The sequence below is a fragment of the Falco peregrinus genome, chromosome 5, assembly GCF_023634155.1.
Source record: "Falco peregrinus isolate bFalPer1 chromosome 5, bFalPer1.pri, whole genome shotgun sequence".
Lineage (NCBI taxonomy): Eukaryota > Metazoa > Chordata > Aves > Falconiformes > Falconidae > Falco > Falco peregrinus.
The window spans coordinates 88,512,357-88,525,500 of NC_073725.1; the positions used below are offsets into that span (position 1 = coordinate 88,512,357).

Consider the following 13,144-nt stretch of genomic DNA (forward strand, 5'->3'; position numbering starts at 1 on the left):
TCCTGTAACTTCCCTGTGTCTCTGTCAGAAGCAGTAACATACAGAGTTACAGGATGCTGGGCATTTACTCATGAAGAAGACAATCCAGTTAAAATTGGAAGATGTCAACTGCTTTTTGCTCTATAGCAAGGAGAGAAGGAGCACAGAGTGTCTGCAGGAGCAGCTGTGTTCTTCCCTGAGGCAAGGACAAGCCCTGGTGTTAATCGTTGCCCCTCACCACAGTGGCAGCTCACCAGCTGGGAGCTGGTTGGCACCTCCCCAGCTTCCATTACCATAATATCTGAGAATGTCCACAAATTCACATTCTGATCCCTAGATCTTTGCCAAAAGGTATGGGAATGCCATTTCCTTACCAGCTGCTTACAGGTCTAAAGGTACATGTTGGGCATTAGCCACTTCAGTGCTGCTGATATCACAGAGGGATTTAGGCACCCAGACATTCTGGGTACAGTCATATTATTCTCACAGAAGAACCGGGGGACTGAACCGCTGCTTATATCACCCTTGAATTACACTTTGTTTAAAAGGTAGCCCATGTGTTGAGAACACCCGGGGAAGCTTGGGCTGGCTACAAACAAATCTGGGCTCCTTCAGCTCCTTGGCTACATACAAAGACCTGACCGACATGAATGCAGATTTCAGCGTTGTAAGTAACTCTTACTTACCCAAATCCTGCCTGGCAGCCTTTCACAGCTAGTGAATACTTGCTGTCATAAGGCAAGGCCAATATTTTAACATTTGATTTCACAGGATGATGCTGTGGCAGGGCTCAGCCCAGAGCAACTGGCAGCTTACACGCTGGCTAGCGATGTCCTGCGTGACATGGACAAAGCAGTCAAGGTCTTCAGCTCTCTGAGCTCTCACACCATTGGGGATTTCATGGATGCATTCAATGCAGCTGCAAAGCAGGTAGCAACTTTACCTCTTGTTCAAGAGGCTGGAATAAAGCAGCTTACACATGAAGTGCACGCTGATGTGGAAGCTGAGGTTCCAGGGTAGGAAGAGGCCACAACCCTTAATTACCCTGGGTCCCATCCTGGGAGGGATACAGATTCTCTACAATACTGCCACTCTTTAACCCGGTTTGAATTCCAGTGTTGTCACAAAGCCTAACAAGTCTCAGGGAAAGAACAAAGGAGTCATTGTGTAGGCATTGCATTATGGTCTCCTTAATCAAACAGTAAAAGCCCTGGGTCTTTTACTACCTATAGCCATGAGCATCCTCAGAGGATCCCCCAGGAGGCTGTACCCACAGGCCATGTGCTGGAGACAGAGCAGGCTACACCAGCAGTTTGTGTATTCACACCCTTAACTGCCCCGGAAGGGGCAAGCCCTGGACTCACACTCACTGCAGTCCCACATCGAGCAGACAAGCCACCAAAACTGCATAAACAGCAGCAAATTAAATTACTTCATCTTGTCTCAAGATACATCTCCAGTAAGGTTATCTCAGAACTGCTTGGCCCTCGGTTTGACTCCTTTTTACCAGTTCCACCTTTAATATTAAACTGCATTGCACACTTTTAATGATATCTTTTTCTTTTGGTTGAAGCGTAATCTATCTCTGCTTCCTCATGGTGACGTGAAACGATTTATCCTGGGGCAGATCTTCTGTCACTTAAGCACAGCATTTGAGCTCTTCTCTACTGAAGACTATTTTGCCTGGTTTGGAGGAAAGCTTGGCCTCTTCCTGAGCAGCCTCAATGCACAGAGTCTCGGCTTCTTACCCAGTGACATGACATGCGAATCTCTTGCAGCCATGTAGGTATCAAGTCCACTATCATTTCAGTGACATTCTTCTTAGTTCTTTGTTTGCCTGTAAAGATGGGAGCCTAACTACTGGGGTGAGGAGAGCAGCTTTCACCACCCCAAACAACCAGTACCAAACCTGAGATACACATTTGGTAAATATCATTATGATCTTACTTGGCTGCCACTGCAGTTTCACATTTCAGGCCACAAAGAGGAGACTCTAAGCAGAGACCGCTTCACTCCAATACACCTGCAAATCCACGTAAAAGCAACCAAAGAGCCTGATCTCCTGAAGAAGCAGTTCTGGTCACGCTCTTGATTAACGTGTCTGTTCCCTGGCATCAAGGGAATGGAAACATCTCCTGAATGCAGCCCTAACACCTCTCCACTCAGTGGCAGAGGGCTCTGCAGGTCCTGCCCCACTGGCTGTGGATTGCTTAGTTGCAGCTGGCTTACCTGGCCTACTCGTGTCCTGCAGAGTGAAGATCCTGGACGAACACAAAGCCCAAGGGGCCTATGAGAATCCAGAGCACATCTACTCCTTCATTAAGAGAGTTCTTCACTTCCATCTGCAGAACTCAGGTAACAAATGTCTGGGCCTGCTCATGTCCAGGTATTCAGGAACACAGAAAGGCAGAAAAATTCAGCCACCTCATAAAACATCTTTGATTTCAGGTGACATACAGACCTGTTCTTTCTGTGGGCAAGAGTCATTTTATCATTTTAGCAACCTGACAGTTAAATGCCTAACCAATACTAGGCCTTTAGCGTCCCCTGAAGTCAATAGACAGAGAAGTGGCTCTACCTTTGGATAAGCTGCTTCCCCAGCAGACAAATGAGCTGAATCGCCTGCTAATACCTAATGAGTCCTCTCTCACTCCTCAGGCTTCTGCTTAGCCCTTCAGCTCACAGCAGCCAGAGAAAGATCCCACCATCCTCTTTAGAGGACTGAAACCCTTCTCAGACAGCTGAGAGCTGAGGTGAAGAAACAGAAGCTGCATCAAGAACAAAACTAGAACTGCTGACAGGGCAGGAATCTGGCCAGCCCAGTATGCTCAAAGGCTAAATTATTCCCCCATCTCCTCTCTGGTAGTGCTTGGATCCCCACAGGGAGCTTGTAACATGAACTATAACATATATTTCATTGTCAGTGGGGACTCACAGTATTACACACCTCAGCGATTCAGTTAAAGAAGTTATGTATCTTCTGAGCTTTGCTGTTCCTTTTGTAGGCTCTGCCTGCACACAGGGCACTGCAGCAGACAGAGAATGGCTGCTACGGTATTTTGGTTTATTCACTGCTTTTGGATCATACTCTGATTTTGCAACACTGAAAAGCAACTTCCATGGGGTAAGGGCTAGATACAAAATATCTAGCATTTTATTGTTAGCCGTGAAACAAGCTGACAGGAACATAGTTCAACTTAATCAGTTATGTGTTGTTAATTTTCTCCTATGTGCTTCCTTTTTTTTTTCCTCATTAAGTTTATTCTTGTTAAGTTTTAATGCTAAAATGGTGTCAAAAGCACTGGCTCTAGGAGATAACCATCTTATCAGCAGAATATAAATTCCATAGGAAGACAAGATTTCAATGACAAGCTCCAAACAGCAGTGTCTGGTACTGTTTGGACACAGTAAGAGCAATAGAAAGGAAATAAAAGCAAAAAGAAAGAGCAAAAGAAAGAGCAAAAGACACAGGAAGAGCAAATACTAAATTACAGATGGTCTGCTAAGAATATTCTCACAAATCACCTGTCTAGCAGCAGAGAACAACTATTATTAAATGTAATCTCAGTACTGTGCACTGCTTGTCTGAAACTGAGAGAAGTTAAATGTTCCTTATATGTCAAAGCTCAGGTGGGCTGAGAGAGGTGACATGGGGGAGAATGCTGTGGCTTGGTTTCCAGGCCTCACTCTGTGCTCTGGCTTCTCCAGCAAGACTCCCTAGACCTTCTCTCAGCTGAGGCACTGGCCCAGCTGACTGTTCAGAGCAAGACCATCTACAGCCCCTCAGCCATCCAGATGGTCCTGGAGGCAATTGGGCACAAGAAGGAGCCTCTCCAATACCTCAGTGCCTTCCTAGAGGACTTCAGCACTTTTGCCCTGAAGGTAAGTAGCCCAAGCATCCACGATAACTGAGCCCTGGGGAGCAGAACAGGTCACAGGTGAACTTTCAGGCTTCCAACTCTGTGACTCTCATGGCCAGATATAAAGTAAACCTGGAAGACAAGCCAGAAAGGATTTCATCCTGCTCCAGTATGATCTTGATCTCAGTCCAGACCTTACCCTGGCTTAACCTCTGTGCATAAACCAGTGTAACTAGTTCCTCTTCAGAGGCCATGTTTGGGAAGCACATTCACCACTCAAACCTACAGCCAGGATGTAAACAGCAAGGGCTTCTCTACTGCTGATCTGTGGTGGATAATGACTTATGAAAGGTTCTGGACCATGCCCCTAGTATCGCTAACATCCATTAAAACATTTGTGTATGAGTGAGCAAGACCACTGCTTGCCCTGGCCCTGCTGCGCTAAGGCTATTTGTACAAGTTAACAGCAAGCCAAGCTGAGAAGCCTGAGCTTACCCCAGCTCCACTTCATACAATGCGACCACTGCTGACTGCCATAACAAAAGTAGTGGCTGTGGGAGTGTAAGGGAAAGGAAATTCAAGCACCTGGCTTGCTTTGCTGTCCAACTCTGCTGACAAAAGAAAACCTGAATTGCCAAGGTCAAATCCTCAACAAGGACAGAGTCAGGTCGTATTTCCCACTTTTATTGTTAAACAGGAGAGGAAGGAAGGGGAGGAGAGCAGCAAAGAAGAGTAATTGTAGTTATTTTGCCAGTTTTTCCTTCACCACTTTTTCTGCATAGCTTCAATATTCAAGGCTTTCTAACAGCTCTGCTCATCACCTGCTTCAATTTCTTCTTCCTTTCTCAGAGCTCTGACTTCCTAGGAAGCACTAAAGTTCGAGAAACTATGCTGATGATGTCAGCTGAGATCATCTTCCCACAAATTACTGACATGTCCCTGGAAGACACAGCTACATGGCTGCACAGACTGCACATTCTGCTCCCCCACGTGAACGCAACAGTGCTGGAGCTGCTGCCCCTCAGCATGCCGTGCCCATACTACCAAGCTTTGTAAGTGCAGTGCCTGCCTGCAGGGCTGTGGCTGCTTTAGCTTAGTGTTGCTACAAGGGCAGTCACTCTTGCATTGCTACTTACTGATCAAGCAAGAGCTGCTTTTTACATCCGTGTTTATTATTGGGTACAAGCAAAATCAGTCCATGACTCTGCTCTAATGATGGCATTTTCTTTATCAAATATCAATCCTTATTCTAAAGCACACCATAAATTATATGGCCCGGCAGAAAACAAAAGTGATTACCCACGTGCTACAGAACAACTACTAGCATCTGCTGCCTTTGGTTTGTTAGCATCGAGTTCTCCTCATTTCACTCCACTCATCTCTGTTGTTTTACCCACATGGAAATCAACTATTATATGGTTTGTTCCCCAGCATTGCAGCAGTTGATGGGGTCTACCCAGGATTGTCAGCAAGGAAGAAACATGATGTGTATGAGTTTCAGAAGGTCTATTTGACAGCCCAGTTCACAGACTCAGGTAAGGTGCCTACACCTAAATTGCCAGTAAAGCACTAGTATTTGTACGGAGTACCTTTTGTATTCCAAACATTGAAGATTTTTACGCCTAACAATCACACATCTTCCCCACACTGAGATTCAGTCACTTCTACTGTTCATTACAACCCTGTGAAGGGCAATCACTTCTCCCTTTGAAGCTACAGGGAATACTGACGTGATGAGGCGTGATATTATAGAATGAATAGGATTTCCAGTTGCCATAACCATTTTCCCAGTCTGGAAGTGAATCTGAGAGCAGAAGATCAGACCCTGCACTTGCAATAGGAAGATTAGCCATCCTTCTGTTGGCAGATACTTAATCATTCACACGAAGGATGCCTAGATGCCCCCTCCAGTGTATGTTAACTCTTTGGATCTGTTTTGTTACAGGATCAGCATGCCAGGATGGAACAACTGGGACCAAAGACTGGTTGCAAAAGAATCTGGGAGAGATCTGTTCAGTAGCGAAACTAAATGAACTTCAAACCTTTTACCCAGACATTGCTGGAGTAAGTTTTACTAGTGTATGCACTGAACAACAGTAAAATTAGCAGCAGCTTCCAAGCAAAACAGATAGCCTCCTGGGCTTTGCATTTTACATTTACAATAATCAGTAAGGGCAAGATGGAGGTGATTCCTCACACAATGGCTGCATCTCTTAAAGCAGGCATCAGGCCTGTGTTTACGTGGGAGAGATTACTTACATGTGACCCACATGTAGCATTAGGGATTGAAATACGCATTCCAGCTGCTTGCCTCCTCTTCACAGCCTCTCTTTGATGAAAGCTATTAATTATCACTGGTTATCAGAACCAATGGTAAGAGCTTGGAATATGTCTGAAATAGAGGCATATTCTGCTATGAGCCGTGAGGAGAATTTCTTTTAAATCATCTTTAAAATCAAACTGGCTTAGAGGTCACAGTAAAGTTCTCATGTGGGTATTGCCTTTCCTAATTCCTCCAGACAATGACTCTTCAAATTACACTTAGCCTTCAAAAATAGTAGAAATTATTTGCTCAGGTCTACTAAAATACCAGATACATTCTAGTATTCTGAGTTTAGTCTAATCAGTAGCAATGGGTTGCACACCCTGATGACACAGTGAATTGATCTTTCAAGCTACCTACATGATGATACCAAGCTGTAACTACAACAATGTAAATGATGCATTAAGAAAAAATGTAACAAAGGGCAACAGCAGTTAAGACCAACAGGAACTGAATCCTGCTAGACTAGCATTTGGTTGGGATGTATCTAAATATTATTATAATATTGGTTTCACAGCAAAGACAGAAATTGCAGTAATTAAATAATTCAATTCTGCTTTCATGTGGAAAACAGATTTTTCTCTTCATATGAAATTCTAAAAAAAATAATCCTGCAGTTATAAAACATGCCTTAATGTTTTAACTTTATACATTCTGTAAGCCAGTGCTAGTATTTGTTAAAATGCTGATTTTGTTTAAAGAATGTGTAACACTACCTATCCAATCACCAATAAAAGTAATGTTCAACAAACCACTTGGTATGTTTCATATTGTTTCAGACAATCTTATTGACAGTACTTAAACTAAACTGATGAACTAGGTAGTGGTACAAATATACCAGCTGCTACTGGTTAAACTAAACCAAAATTCTGTAATCTCAAAACATGAACCAGTTGGCTAACTCCTTACAGAGATACTGAAAACACACCCTGTTACCGTATACCAGGCAAACACACAGAGCTCTGTGTAAGGGAGTTATATTGATAAACTTCCCATTCCAACACTTAGATTAAATCTTAAACACCAACGTTATCAGCATTCACAATTCCCCTACTTGAAGTTAAGTCAAAAGCCAAACATGCTGTTCTATAACCAGATGTCTTAGCCTACCACATCCACAGCACCCAAGCAACTTCTAGCAGAATCTTGACTAATACAGCTTGTCTGTGTGCACATTTGCCAACTGCACCACAGCAGCTCAATCCAATTTCCCCATTCATTCTGCAGCTGAAACTCTGGAAGGAGAAATGCTGATGTGTGCGTCTTGCAGACATTCACTCTGCTTCATAAGTTCCCTGGCCAATGCTGCCACATTACACATCCTTCATTTTCATCAGAGAAAGTGACCTCTCCCTCTCTTCAAACACACTGTAGCAAACAAGAGACTTCTTTCAAAGCCACTTTGAGATAACTCCTGGTGTACAAACAATGCCTCAAAAAGACTTGCAGACTACAGAGCCTACCATTGCTTTGATGTCTTTTCCTATTCCCTTAGGATCCACCTCACTCTGTGAGAAACAATGCTATATCAGAACACATGATCTGAAACCCATCAGGGTTTGAAACACCAGGTTTTGTGGAGAGCCTTGATGCATCTAACCTCCTCAGCATGGTGTGCACTAACTTTTTAGTAATGACTGCTTTCCTCTCAAATACAGTCCTGAAAGTCTTTAGGTGTGAATTTTTCAGAGCAACTAGAAAAAAGCACCTTTCCCCGCCTCAGTAAAATAAACCATTTTATATGAGGAGAAAGGAAACATAGCGAAGTTACTTCAATTCCACCTCCACAGAATCACATTTCAGAACAAGATTGCCTTTTAACTGGGTAAACACCTGCACGCAAACACATGCAGTCTGGCAATGTCCCACAGCTTTATCTTGCTAAGTTAGTTACTTACACCAGCATTACACAACTCAGCTTCCAGTTGCTTTTTATTTTTATATATTTATAAAATTTATTTAATATATATAGATATAAAATATTTAAATTCCCAGAGAGCTGACAGTACTGTCTGGGCTAACACAAGGGGTCGGAATCCCTGAAACAGAAACTTACCATCTAGTATGACAGGTAGAGCGAGATACAGACTCAGCACACATTCAATTTTACAAACAATTGACCTAAGCACTAATTACAAGCCAACCTAAAGCCCTTTCACCTGATAATCGTTATTTGGCAATTTTATTTAGGGTCTTAAAGACCTGGGTAGGTAATATCTTACAAATGCTCTCAGCCAACTCATCCCCGCCAAAGGGATTAGTGTGGAAAAGGCGGCAGTAAGAAAATGGTCAAGACAGAGCAGGGAAAGGTGGGAGCAAAAAGGAAGTGGAAGCGATGAGGTGGGAGAGAAAGGGGTATTGTAGATGGATGCTGCACAGAAGAGACAGTGGAAGGTGAAGATCTGAAAGAATATTCCTTGGCAAATCTCAAATCAACAAATGTTAACCAACGACAGGTTTTCAGGCAGTTTTATTAGATTCTCCTTAAAGCTTAAAAGTTATAGACTATACTTAAAACTAATTAACTAGCTAAACACTTCACAGGCAAGACCTCCTGCTGATACATAACGGCCCATTTCCAGGAGAATACCTGACATTTTCCCCTAGAAGGCTCTTTACACAAAACTGAAGGGTTTTTTACTCTCATCCTCCATGGCACCAGACTATTCCCAACTCACTGTTCCATAAGAAAATGCAGATCTGCCCTGGTATAGTCTATTTCTGGTCTCCTTCTCAGGGAGTACTGCCCACAAACATCTGTGGTACCACAAAAACATTCTGTCATTCTCTCTCCCTGACTCACAGAAGACTTTGCTTTACATCCACAGCCTTGGCACAACAGTAAATGTTGTCTTTGGACAACACTTACACATTTTTCTTCTTAGTTCAAAGTTCCTGATCTTGATACCCCAGAAGACATGGCACAGCTGACTGTTAACTCAACACTGACCAGCCTGGAAGATACACTCTCAATCCTGGCAATACTTGAGTGCGGATCCTATAACACAGTGGACAGATACATGAGCCAGTTTAACGCATACACTTGCCAGGTCAGTCCTAACATATATTCTCCAACTCCCACATCACTGTGCTGGGGGAAGGTCTATGCCATGGTTAACTGCCGTCACTGCACAGCTCACATTGTGCTGCTCCGAGTATAACAGCAGCTCTCTACATGTAACAGAGCTGAAAAGCAGAGGAGGTGTGGTAAATATTAGACAACTTTATAAGCAGAGATCTCAGCAAAGGGCAAGCTAGTAACCAAGAAAACAGACTTAACACCCTAGATGGGGACAGGCAACTAAAATATTTAACTTTGTTACAATAATGCTGCATGTATTCCCTTAATAGCCTCCTCTGATGTAAATGCTTATCCAGAACCTCAAGCCATACTGATGGGTTTGCTCTTCTTTATACCACAGGTAAATCTGACCTCATTACCCAGCATTCTGGTTAGAGACACAATACTGAAGTCGGTGCTACTAAAGCTAAGGCCTGAACTCCAAAATTTTTGCAGTGAAAGATGGGCAACGTGGTTCCAGCGGCAGCTGCCCTTATTGCTGCCTGGCATGAACAAAACCTATCTGGGATGGCTGGGGACCAACATCTCTTGTGATTCCTATCAAGCAATGTGAGTTTACCATTACTCTTAGGGTTATGACAGCACTGCAGTTAAAAGCTCATGTTTCAGCTGAGAGCTCCACATTTTGGATTTCTAAGGCAAAAGGATTGAGCTCTGACTCCCTTACTGTTCTACTTATTAGCTGAAACCAAACACAGAACCACTAGGCAGGAATTGCACAGAGATGTTCCAGGTTGCTTAATTTGCTTGTCACTGTTGGAAAGCCATGAGTAAGTCCCATATATTCTAAAATGTTTTTCTGTTCATAAAAATGGAACTATTCATGAGCCCCTTCTGTGAAGTCCAATTAAGAGATGTGACAGCCCCAGGCACCACCCAGGCCACACAGAAGGTTGGAAACAATGGGTTGACTTCCTTAAAACTCCAAAAAAACGTCGATTCTTTCTGAAAACGTACTCTTTTATTTCCCAGAGTGAAAGGATTCAATATCGTTTACAAGACTCTTTCACCTTCCAACAAAATCGACATATATAACAGCTACATTAAAACCTACCTGAGCCAACAATCACATTCAACAGGTAACAGTACCAAACAAGTAGAATAATTCTAAAGCCCAAGGATAGAGAGCGATCGCAGAGTTTGTTTCCAGGCTAAAAAATATCACTCATGGGTTCCTACCTTCACTCAGCTGTCCACATGGCTGGAACTGACTTCACTGAGCAAGAACAGAGCAGGTCCAGACTTGATTTAAAGTCTCCTTAGAGCTGGTTCTGTCTGTGGGTCCTGCCTGCACTGCATGGGGATATTTCCTAGAGTTAAAATTGCCTCCAATATAGTCTCTTAATACCTCAAATAATCTGAAACAGTCAACACCCACAGGACCAGTGCCCTACTTCTTGTGCCTTTCATTACCATCATCGTGGCTCACCTGAAAGGACATAGGTTGTCTTAGATTGTAACACTGCCTTGTCAATAAACCTGTGGTTTTTGTTCTCTTCCTAGCAATTGCCTGTGACATCCAAAGAGGAATGAGAAACTGGATTGACATAAATCTTGGGAAATTCATAGAACAATCCTCCATGCAAGATCTTGTTTGCTTCAATGCCAAATTTAAGGTATTGTGCTGAAAGTCTGTACAGAGTTATCAGCAATGCCATAGTTTGTTCTCGGTAACAACATGCTGTACTGGGCTTCAGAAGGATTAAAATTTCCTACGCAATACATTCATAGGCCTTTATCCAGAAGAAATGAACACAATACACAGCAAAACCGAGCACTGCTACTAGCTCTGCCTTGGAGACACCACCATCTCTGCATAGAGCAGCGCCAGGTTTTTACACTATCCCACTTGCACTTTGTCTGGGAACAGCTAACATGAGCCAAGCCTTGCTCTACAGCTTCAAAGTCTCTATCATGTAACTATTGAGTGAGCAACTCCACATAATTTTGTGTGACTGTTACCCAGTTCTTTCATCAGGGTGTTTTTTTTCCCATTCCGTGCAGGAATTAAGTGCCCAGAGCCTGAAAGATTTGCTGGGACCTAATTTTGGGTTTCACCTTGAAGCAGGATATTCACAACAGCCATCAGCAGGTGAGTGAAAGAGGACTTAGGAGCTACCATCCTGTTTTCCCTAGCACTGACACCCTTACGTTTAGAATGCCAACAAGTTCCAAAAGGCTTTTATCTGCATAGCAAGAGTACACAAAAAGGTTTTTCTTGTCTGCCTGATGGTAGATTCTCTCCCACTATGTAGAAAACAATAGCTTATCACATGAAAGCAAGCATGTGCTGGACTTTGAAGTGGGATCTCCTGGTATACATGCTGCTCTAAGCTCAGTATCACTGCACAGAATACCACATATGGGGCCAAGTGGAAAGTCACACTGGGTCACACTTAGTCCGCTGTGAAGGAGCAGCAGGGCTGTTGCACACTGCATGCTCCCCAGCGCTTTGCACAACCTAACTGTAACAGACTTCACAGATGACTTTCACTCCTTCCCTCGAGAGTCTACTCCACTAGTAAAACATGTCCAAATGGGTTTGTGGGAAAGCTATCAGGCAGTGGAACGGTTATTCCAGACCTTTGAACAGATCATTGTCTTTGTGGACAATCCCCATGGATTCAGGATTGATTAGGTGCCTTAATATTTATTTCAGCACCTCCTGTAACCGGAAGAGCAACAACATCTATGAAAAACCACAGGTTTCAGATTTTCTACTGTGTTCTCCCCCTCTGGCTACAGAACACTGCCTTTTAAGAGTATATCCTACCCCTACATGGTGAGGCGCTCTAGCACAGAGAAAGTTACACACTTCAATCAACAAGGGCATTTACTTTCTCCAGTGTTCATCACTTTTAAACAGTAATTCAGAGGTGCAATTGCAGGATGTTAAAGTCATATACAAATCTGCAGTCTGGTGCATTTGTTGGTAAAGTATGTCATCTGGAGCCCCATCTTCACACCTCAACCAAAGTTTTTGGAGCTGTGAGGACAAAACCCAGCAGTGCTTTCAGGATCAGGCCTAGACACTACCAGCTTCTCCTTGCATCCTGCCTACAGCTGTGCCCAGCAATGACACAGAGCTCTGCTTACAAACAGCACCCTGCACTTAGCACTTCCATCTAGGCACCTCAGGGTACTTCTACACACAGTGCAAAGATTTTGATATAGATTTTTTTGTTAAATAAAGCTCCTGTTAGTATGTATTAGGTCACATTCTGTAAAATCCCAGATTTGAAAAGCTTTCCTGGAAACACCACTGCCAGGGAGATCTCCAAGTAGGGTCCAGGCTCTGCAATCAAGAAGGTGCCAAGTTCTCAACCAGACAGTGCTACAGCCTCACCAGCAACCTCAAAAAATTGTTACACTCCTTTCCCCAGTTTCTCGTGTAAATTAAATTGTTTTCTTCAAAGAACTACTAATTTCTCACACTGAGCTTTGAACCTCAAACATACACAACATCACGCATTTGCGCGAACACAGCAAGCTGCTCTGGGAGGATTTACCACCTCAAATCCCCATGCCTCATGGGCAAGAACCTCAGCAGCTGCCACTGTGGCGGGAAAGCAGTCCCAGGGACGGTGACGTCCCCAGAAGCTCAAGGGCTCTGAGGCCTTACTCTCTGCAGGAACCAGCACAGGCTCCACACTGTTTACAAGGCCCAGGGCCACGACACCCCGCTCCATAGCGCCTACATCTTACCCCAGCCTAACACATCTTCCACCGCCGCCTACAAATCGACAAACGCCCTAGAAGCAGCCTGCGTGCGGGAGGCCCTTGCAGCAGTGCGGCCCTGCCTCAGCCACCCCTCCCGCCATCACGGCCCCGCAGCCCGCCACCCGCGCACTCGCACGCGCAGCCCACCGCACGCGCCACCCGCGCACGCGCAGCCCGCCG

At 44.0% G+C, this 13,144-nt stretch overlaps 1 long non-coding RNA gene across 2 annotated transcripts in view; it reads right to left on the bottom strand.

The window, feature by feature from the left end:
• The window catches only part of LOC114010912 (uncharacterized), a 44,105-nt gene extending 31,039 nt beyond the window's left edge, over positions 1–13,066 (bottom strand). For both annotated transcript variants that reach the window (XR_008747429.1, XR_008747428.1), the window contains exons 1-2: positions 12,950–13,066; positions 10,424–10,537 (exon numbers count right to left, since the gene is read on the bottom strand). This is a non-coding gene — a long non-coding RNA (uncharacterized LOC114010912). The remainder of the gene's footprint in view (positions 1–10,423; positions 10,538–12,949) is intronic.
• Between the last annotated feature and the right edge of the window lie 78 nt (positions 13,067–13,144).